We start from the raw sequence: 9,016 nt of genomic DNA, 5'->3' as shown, positions 1-9,016 counted from the left end.
CTTAAGCTCTTCTTGCCAGCTTACCTCTTAACTCAAGCAAATGAAACCCGAAACCACCCCTCAGGTCATGATGACTACCCTGACAAGACCTCCAGCCCCCCCAGACCTTCTGAGCACCTGTGCAGATGGACCATGGAGTGACATCTGGAATGACTCACCATTACCTTTACTTCATTCTAATACTAAAATCTCCACCCAAGGAGAAGCCTTGGTATACAGGGGGGTCTTATTAGGTGGGTTACTTCAATTTTGGGAGGATGGAAAGGGCCCATGAGATAGATGACCTCATCGGTAACCTATCAAGGTATGTGTAGGAACGTTTTCTTAAGATGCAATGTATGATCTTATGCCTGCCTCTACCTACGATGACAAGGCTTCCCTATCTACATACTCATCCTAACCCTAAACAAAAGGAACTCATTCATCCTCTCTTGGGGACCCATGGCTTTGGAAGCTATTCTGTGATCTCCTTATTTACTGCAAATAAAAGTTTTCTTTGTACAACTCAACTGGGTGCGGTTCCTGACTTACCAAGGAGCGAATTCACATCGGTTAGGTACACATCACATTACAGAATGCAGCAGGGATTGGGAAAAAGAAGTCAGTTTGATTTATAAATGTTAGGCACTTAGACATATGGCATGTAAGCCTTCCTTAGCACCCTTGCACTGAGTCCTGCCAATGTTAGTGGCAAGACTGTAGACTAGCCCATAGTAGATAATCAATAAACTTTTGGGGAATGAATACTTGGAAACAATGAACACGATAACTCAAACTGAGGAGTGACGACAGAGAGTAGACCAAACTGGCCAGAATTTCCAAGAGATAATCTCTTCTGCTATACTTCCAACTCAGTAGAGTCAAACAGCATAAATTTAGTTATTTGGAAGACAGTTGGGAAGCCATGTTTGAGTTATTATATTTAGAAATATGTTTTTTAATTTTATTTAGAAATTTAAATTTAATAAAGACGTAAACAAATAGCAAATGTATCTCTTTTCGTTGCTCTAAAAACAGAAGCATAAATATTTATCTCAGTTAACCATTTATTTGTGGACACTCCTACTGAAGAAACTTGCCAGAAGCCCGGGCATAAAAATCCTTGATTGAATCAGGCCTGAATCATTGACTCATTGTGTGTGACCTGGGACATGTCACTTGACCTCTCAGCACCGCAGAACATTAAGGTGGAAACATAGCTGTAAGCAAGGCTGTGCTGAAAACCAGAGGCTCCATCTAAATTGGCTTTTTTTGGTAAATATATCATGGGAGAAAAAAAGAACATTCAAATCTTTCAAAGCAGTATTTTCAATTTGGCTTTTAATTCTTAAACGTGGGGCTTCTTATAATGTAGGTGGACTTCGTGAATACTTAACCTAGCAAATTCCTTATGAACTGCATGCTTCCTGCTGGATACTCAATTAGTCCCTTAACAGGATTTTCTTCAGGAATTAAAAACCAAATCTGCAGCTTTTAAATCTTCAAGATTTGACCAGTTTTTAAAAACATTTTGAATTCTGAGCAAATCTAGGAATATACAGGAGCAGGAAGCCTACCAGAAGAGGGGAGACTGCACATCTCCGTAGCAATGAAGGGACGAGTTCTTGGCTACTTGTCTTTCAATGCAACACTGTTTTCAATGACACCAATAATTATTGTTAAAATTGCCTGCACACGTTTCAGAGCTTAAGATGGATCATTTTATTTACTTCCCACATGAACTTCTAAGGTCAAGTTTTACTACTCTGCCCATTTTACGTAGAGAGAAACTGAGGCGTAGAGAGATTAAGCAGTTTGCCCGAGACTATACAGTTTTGCCCCAAACAGGTGGTGCGTGATTAGAGCTCTCACTTTCATACTTGATATTGCCTCACTTGTGGTAGAAATCACTGGATTCAGACGCAAGCAGACAACGTATTGATGATATATAAACCTCATCAAAACAAAGATGCTGCCATTAGGAGAGAAATTCTTTGGAATTCACAGTTCAGTCCTATTCTGCAAAAGAGGCATTCTTACTCTTTTGTTATCCAGGTAGAGTGACGGACAAAAATCGAATCTTAAGGAGCTGTGTGTGAAAAGCCCAGGAAACCATCTCTCCAACTACAACATCCCCCAAGCAGGAGTTCCCAAGCGTCAGAGCACATTAGCAATTACCTGCACCATTTTTCAGAATAAGCACATTCCCAGGACTCGCTGCTATAGATTAGGATGAAGTAGGTCTGGGGTATGGACATGGAATCTGTATTGTTAAATGCAGCCCGGTAACTGCCATGGAGGCCACCCTCCGTCCACACTTGCAGACAGCTTTTAAATTTCTTGTCACCTCAGACTCTTGGAGACACCCGGCCTTTCAAAACAAACACTAAGTCTCCTTTCCACATTGCTTAATTAGAAGCTTGACAAAGTCGGTGTGACAAACACCAGGTGCAATCTGCAAGAGGTGAGTCAGGACCCACATCAAAATGTGTCCTGGTTCTTGGTTTCAGCATAATACATAGATGGAACCATGGCCTACTAAGTTCTCAAAACCAGAGATCTGGGTTGAACGTCATAACTTTAAAACACTAGAAAGAAAATGCCGTGGGTGAAAACATTTGCATAATTCAGAAAAATGTAATTCCTGGAGTAGCAGCACAGTTGCTTGGTTTTATCCCGAAATGATCCTGATATCTACGGTAGGCAGGAAGTGACTAATGTCATGCGTGGAGTCACACCTCTTTAATGGTATTTTTAGGCCTGATAGCGGCAGGAGGAGCCCTCAGGTCCCATTGGAATGGTAATTCGGCTAATTGGGTCTTGGAGCTAACACCTCTCTTGGATAAAGGTAGGAAGTCTCACTTTATTGAATGGGTTCAGGGTTTTTGCTCCCCAAGATTTTAGCCACCTGTATTTGAAGGCGGGCTTCTTACCCCAAACTTTGTAATCACTTTGGATGTTGTTGTTTTCCTAAAAATACAAAATCAGGTCTCAATGCCCGAGGAAGGCTAGATGTAAAGGATTTTTGAAAAACTTTGTATTTCCAGGTTCCTATTCCCTTTGAAGGGCTTTCTCCCAAAGGCCTAAGATTCCTTTCATTTGAGGTTTCCCTTCTCCCAAATTTATGATTTGAAAAGAAAATTAGTGTGAATCATTAGAGAAAAGAAAAGGTTCACTTAATCTTTTTCCCCTTTGTCTTCTTTTTCAGCCTTTAAGTATACGGTGTGGTTTACAATGAGTTAGGAAGATGTGGTATTTTAATACTTCCTTGAAACAAGGGGATTTTCAGCAATCTATGAACCCCCTGAAATAGTATGAAAAATTTTGAGTGAATATTCGCTTTTCTGGGAGCAGAATCACTTTTTTTTTCATTACAAAAAAGGGTCCCTCTACCTAAAAAACTTTAACAACTAATAAGAAATAAATTAATTTATAATAAATAAGAATAAGGAATAAGAAATAAATTAGTTTCTAGAAATTAAGCATATCCTTTTTAAGATTTTTTTTAAAAGCTGGAAAATTTGTTAATCTTTTCAGGAATAAATTGAAATCTCCAAGGCAGATAATTTAAATATTGTGACTACTCACTCTAATTCCGCTATTAAGACTATTAGCAACTGCTTGTGGACACTGTCAGTATAACATCTTCTCCTTAGTCATTATGATTAAGACTACTAAAATATCAAAGGCCAATTAGACTACAAGCTTCCCCTGGAGTAGCACTTTCTGCTTTTATTGATTTGTCATGTAAATTATAAACTCTCGCTGACAAAAATTATTGGCATTTAAATCAAGGAGGTTAAATAGTTTTGTCCTTTTCTGTAATCTGAGTTAGAAAAATGCAAGTGAGAAATGTGTCCTTTCAGCAGTGTAAAAGACCTTGTTCCACCCCCCCATCTGAAATACATAGGAGTCTGGATGTAATTTTAAAAATTTAAATAGTCCAATAATACGAAAGTAAAGCTCCCCCATATTCAGTGATTTAAGGTAAAGTTCCAAAATATTAAGCTTTCTTTTTAAATAAGAAAAATATATAAACATACATTAAATAAACCTGACGCCCCGTGTGGGTCTGGAAGTCATGACCCTGAGATCAAGAGTCTACTGACTGAGCCAGCCAGGCACCCCTCTTTTTTTTTTTTAAATAAATCACCCAGATGGTTGTATTTGGGGATTTTATTGTCAATCGAATCACAATCATTAATCTCAGGTTCTTTTGAGTATCCACCTTTCAAATTGTAGACTAAGTCATAAAATATTTATTTTATTTTATTTTTAAAGATTTTATTTATTTGTCAGAGAGAGAGAGCACAAACAGCGGGAACAGCAGGCAGAGGGAGAAGCAAGCTCCCCGCTGAGCAGGGAGCCGGATGCGTGGCTCCATCCCAGGACCCTGGAATCATGACCTGAGCTGAAGGCAGACCCTTCACCGACTGAGACATTCAGGCATCCCAAGTCATACAGTATTCCAAAGCTAATTTCCTCACCCATGGAAAGAAATGCTAGAAGACAGTTATAAATAGTGTCTGATGAGAAAGGGATTTTTGTCCCTTTTCTTTCATTTGAGAAATCCTTAAAGCATACCTCTAATAATATTCAGTATCTTATGTGAAATCATCAATAATTAATAAATGACTATTCTGATATGGTGAGATGTTCAAAAACTATAATTATAATAAAAAAGTATCCTCTTCTACCTATATCAATGAATCAATAAGCATTTTGATCTCTTCCAATGTGTTCATTCTAATTCCTTGGATGTCTGATAGATGCTTCCATATCCCCCTCTATCCACATGTTCAAATTTAGTCATAAACACAGTTAGCCATACCGTCTTCAAAATCTGATCTGAATTAATAATACTAGAGCCTCAAGAGTTTAGCCTTGGAATTAACACTAAAACTAAGAAGTCCAATTTCTATGTAATTACTGGAAACTCCAGCACGTCATTCAAACTGGGATATAGAAAACTAAATTCCAGGTCATCTCTTTCCATCTTTGCACAACTCAGACTCACAAAGTTCTATCTCTTGTAAAGCTGAAAAATACTGTGTTTTAATCTCCATTGGAGCACAGTCTTAGGGTTTAGAGAACGTTACATCTCACATGTACATGGAATAATGAAATATATTAACATTTGGAAAATCTGCATAACTCAGTGAAATGGTATTTTCCAAAGAATCAATTCATGATATAAATTCATGAATGGTTGTAAAGAGGCATTTAAAGTGTAGGATAAACCAACAGATTTTAATGTAACAGAGTACACACAGTTCATTCCTGTTGTTTTACATACAACATTGCAACTTGCCTTTATAAAATTACCATGTGCTGTGGAGCCTGGCTGGCTCAGTCCCTAGAGCACAGGCATGCAACTCTTGATCTCAGAATCATGAGTTCGAGTCCCACGTTGAGGTAGAGTTTACTTAAAAAAAAATTACTGTTTGTCAAGTTTTGACATAGTATCAAAGTCTATCTAAAAAGACTAATAAGATACTTCTCCATTTTCCAATGATATATCTGTGTGAAGCCAGATTTTTTTATATACTTCAGTCGAAACAACTGGATGATAAAGCAAATATGAGAATCCAGCAGTCTTCTATTAAGCGAGCTAGTAGAGATTTGCAAAAATGGAAAACGATGTTACATTCCACACAAGTGTTATTAAGTTGACAGGCCATTGTGTTTGTTATTGTTGTAAATGAACTGATAAATATCTTTTAACTTTTCAGTCAGCTTTTATTTCTAATATGGTAAATACTGATGGATATAGCCCATATAAACAAAGTTTTGTGAAGTCCTCAATAATTTGTAAGAGTGTACTGAGGCCCTTGACACCAACAAGTTTGAGAACCACTTAGACGTAGAACTGTGAAGGTAGGAAATCCTTTTTCTGGAAACTGCCTCTCAGGCATAATGAACACTTCTTTTGTGATGTGGGATGGAGGAGATCAGCAAGGATATGCCGTTAGCTCACAGTAGCTGAAGTAAAACTCTTACCTCCGAAATTCTCTGCCACATTGTCTTTTTTTTTTTTTTTTAGATTTTATTTATTTATTTGTCAGAGAGACAGCCAGTGAGAGAAGGAACACAAGCAGGGGGAGGGAGAGGAAGAAGCAGGCTCCCAGCAGAGAAGCCTGATGTGGGGCTCGATCCCAGAACACCGGGATCACGCCCTGAGCCGAAGGCAGACGCTTAAGGACTGCGCCACCCAGGCACCCCTCTGCCACATTGTCTTATAGAGTTGAAAACGTTGGATAAGGTATGAGTTAGGATGTTAAAACCTGAAACATCTGTCAGCTTCTGATCCAAACAGCTCATGTTTAAAATAGAAGCTAAAATTTAAATTAATTATCAAATGTTGTTCAGTTGGTTGGTGTCATAGCTCGTTTATGAAACTGGATCTCACGTCCCCTCATCTGTTGCTTGTGAATCAGGACTGGATGGCTGGTGGCCATAATGCAGGCCTGACTCAGAAAGGAATTTTGGTTAAATGTGAAGGTTGGGTGTATCCACGGGCACACAGAATAATTCAGTCCTTGAGAGTCAGTGAGGGGACAGCAGAAAGCCAAAGTAGGTCAAATAAATGAACATGGGATAAAACCTCAGTTAATGCTTATTAAGAAAAATATAAAGAATAGAAAGGCAGGAGAAGGGTACTAATGTTTTTTTTAATACACACAATGGTTATATCAGAAACCACTGGGTTACATGAGGAACCGCTGGCTTCCATCACCTCAGAGTAGACATTAGGCCCTCTACTAATCTCTTACTATAATTTAACAAACTACATCATCATAACAACTGTGTAAAGCAGGTATTTTCTTCATTTATCAACTAGGAAATAAAGATCTAGTGAGATGAATACGCTTCCAGGATCACACAAACGGATTCCACACCACACAATGCCACGTCAAAGATAGGGTTTGAACTTCGGGTCTCTCTTATCCTGGATCCTTCCTAAGAAAATCTGATGTGTGTGTGTGTGTGTGTGTGTGTGTGTGTGTACACAAAATATTCTACCCTCCAGAACTTTCATGTCTGGCTTTAAATTGTACTAGCTTCTTCCCTAGTCTCATGAGGTCGGGGGGAGCTGATAGAAATGCATGGATGTGTAATGAGCTTTTATATTCATCCATAGTCAGGCAACATTTTACTTTTTCTTTATGGGCCATGAATTATAAGTACAAGGGGACACACAACAATGTGTTTTTGTTTAATAAAGAAATCCCGTTTTACCAAATGTTCTCATTGCTGGAACGATCAGCACAGGGACATCTATGTGCTACTAAGCGAGAGTCTGCAATCCTGAATGACATATAATATTCATGGAAATTTAGAGCTAAGTTTAAGTGTTCCTGTGGGGTCCCACAGCTAGACACTTGACACCCATGGTTTTCACCCTACCCCCAAATAGATTTAATCCATACTATATGTAAGAGTACATAAGTTAGATGATATATTTTAAATTACAACTTAGCATTTAAAAGCTACCATACAACTAAGATTCAAGAAACAGGAGTCTAAGTGGGATGAAATTGTGCCCTGAAATTTAAGCCAGTTCCTCAAGAGCTGAATCACCTAAGGCAGTGTTCAAACAAAGGCTGAAGCCTTGAAGGTTTGTAGGGGAAAATTAGTAAGTGGGTTTCCCCAGAGTAGTGTGAAGTCATCAAGCCAGGGTAATGCTTCCCAGAGGTGAGACCGCAGGGCGGGGGTGGGGGGTGGGGAGGTGGCGGAAATTCGTGGTACTTTGCAGGTCGGCCCCTGGGGACTGGCTTGGCTGGCTACCTGGTATTGCCATAAAATTCTTGACCTCTAAGCACATCTCCTAACACCACACCCTGCGCGACTTGTTGAAAGCCATCGTTTCTCCTATACTCGACTCTTCTATTTTGACTTGTTCATTATTGTCCAAAATATCTGATAAGGAGCAAGAGCCCACTTTTCAAGGCCTAGCCGAGTTCCAAGGAAGTCCACACTTCAGAGAAAGCTTGGAAGGGAAGGAAAAAAAGAAAGAAATCTTTGACCCTATAATAATTACAGCGGAACCGTCAATGGCCAAATCAGTGAATTTGTAAACTCACTCTCATTTTTTCCTAAACAGTGCCACCTACTGTCCATTTTAAGTCATCGGGAGACGTGTTGGCGAGGACCAACGAAAAATAAAGGGGCAAAGAGTAACCGGGAAAAGTAACTCTTTCCGGCTTCAGGGCATCGGGGAAAAAAAGAATGAGAAAAGAGCGTCTCTGAGCAAACAGAATCTGACTCGTTAGCTTCTTAGAAGGCTCGCAAGAAGCAAAAGCTATTTAAGCCATCCTCTTGGGAATGGCTTTTTCTCATCGCGCTACCTCCGAGTTCTCTAGAGCACGATTTTTATCTTATGGTTTATTTATAATACGTGCTGTTCGCGTATTTTTACGTTAGGGGGTCAAGTTAAGAAAAAAATGATCATGTTCCCACTTTTTCCGTCACCCAAGACGGAAACGTCTGTGTAAGGGGGGCTCTGATACTTGACATTTGCTCAGAAACTTTTGAGCTCCTGGGAGGAAAAGGGTTAACATGCGGTAGACCTGTAGCTGATTTTATTTAGAGTCGCAGTCGGCTTTCGAATTTCCAGGTGTACACACACACACACACACACCTCCCAGCTATCTCTCCCCTGGGCTGTTACTTAGCCTGAGGGCACCACTTGGCCTTAAAGCAAATGAGTGAAACAGTGTGGGGAGTTTTTAGCGAAGAGGGAATCCTTGTAACTCAGTCTGGAGTTCAGGGATGTCTGCAAAGCGCGGCCTCCCCGCTCCACCGCTGCAGGGAAGGAGGGAATCAGGTGGTGGCCAGCATATGTGCGTGCATTTCTCTGCACACGTTAGCAATCAAGTTAATTGAATTCATTGGAGTTTAGAACCGGCCTCTAGCTCAGAGAGGGCTTTGAATGGCCAATTTCTCTTTCTTCCTCTCCCCCTCCCCGCCTCCCGCCCGCCTGCCCGCCCGCCCGCGCTCCCAGTTCCCTCCCCTCCGGGGTTCCCCAGTCCGCACC

Source organism: Ailuropoda melanoleuca, chromosome 9, assembly GCF_002007445.2.
Source record: "Ailuropoda melanoleuca isolate Jingjing chromosome 9, ASM200744v2, whole genome shotgun sequence".
Classification (NCBI taxonomy): domain Eukaryota; kingdom Metazoa; phylum Chordata; class Mammalia; order Carnivora; family Ursidae; genus Ailuropoda; species Ailuropoda melanoleuca.
Note: the sequence above shows the minus strand (reverse complement) of the source record.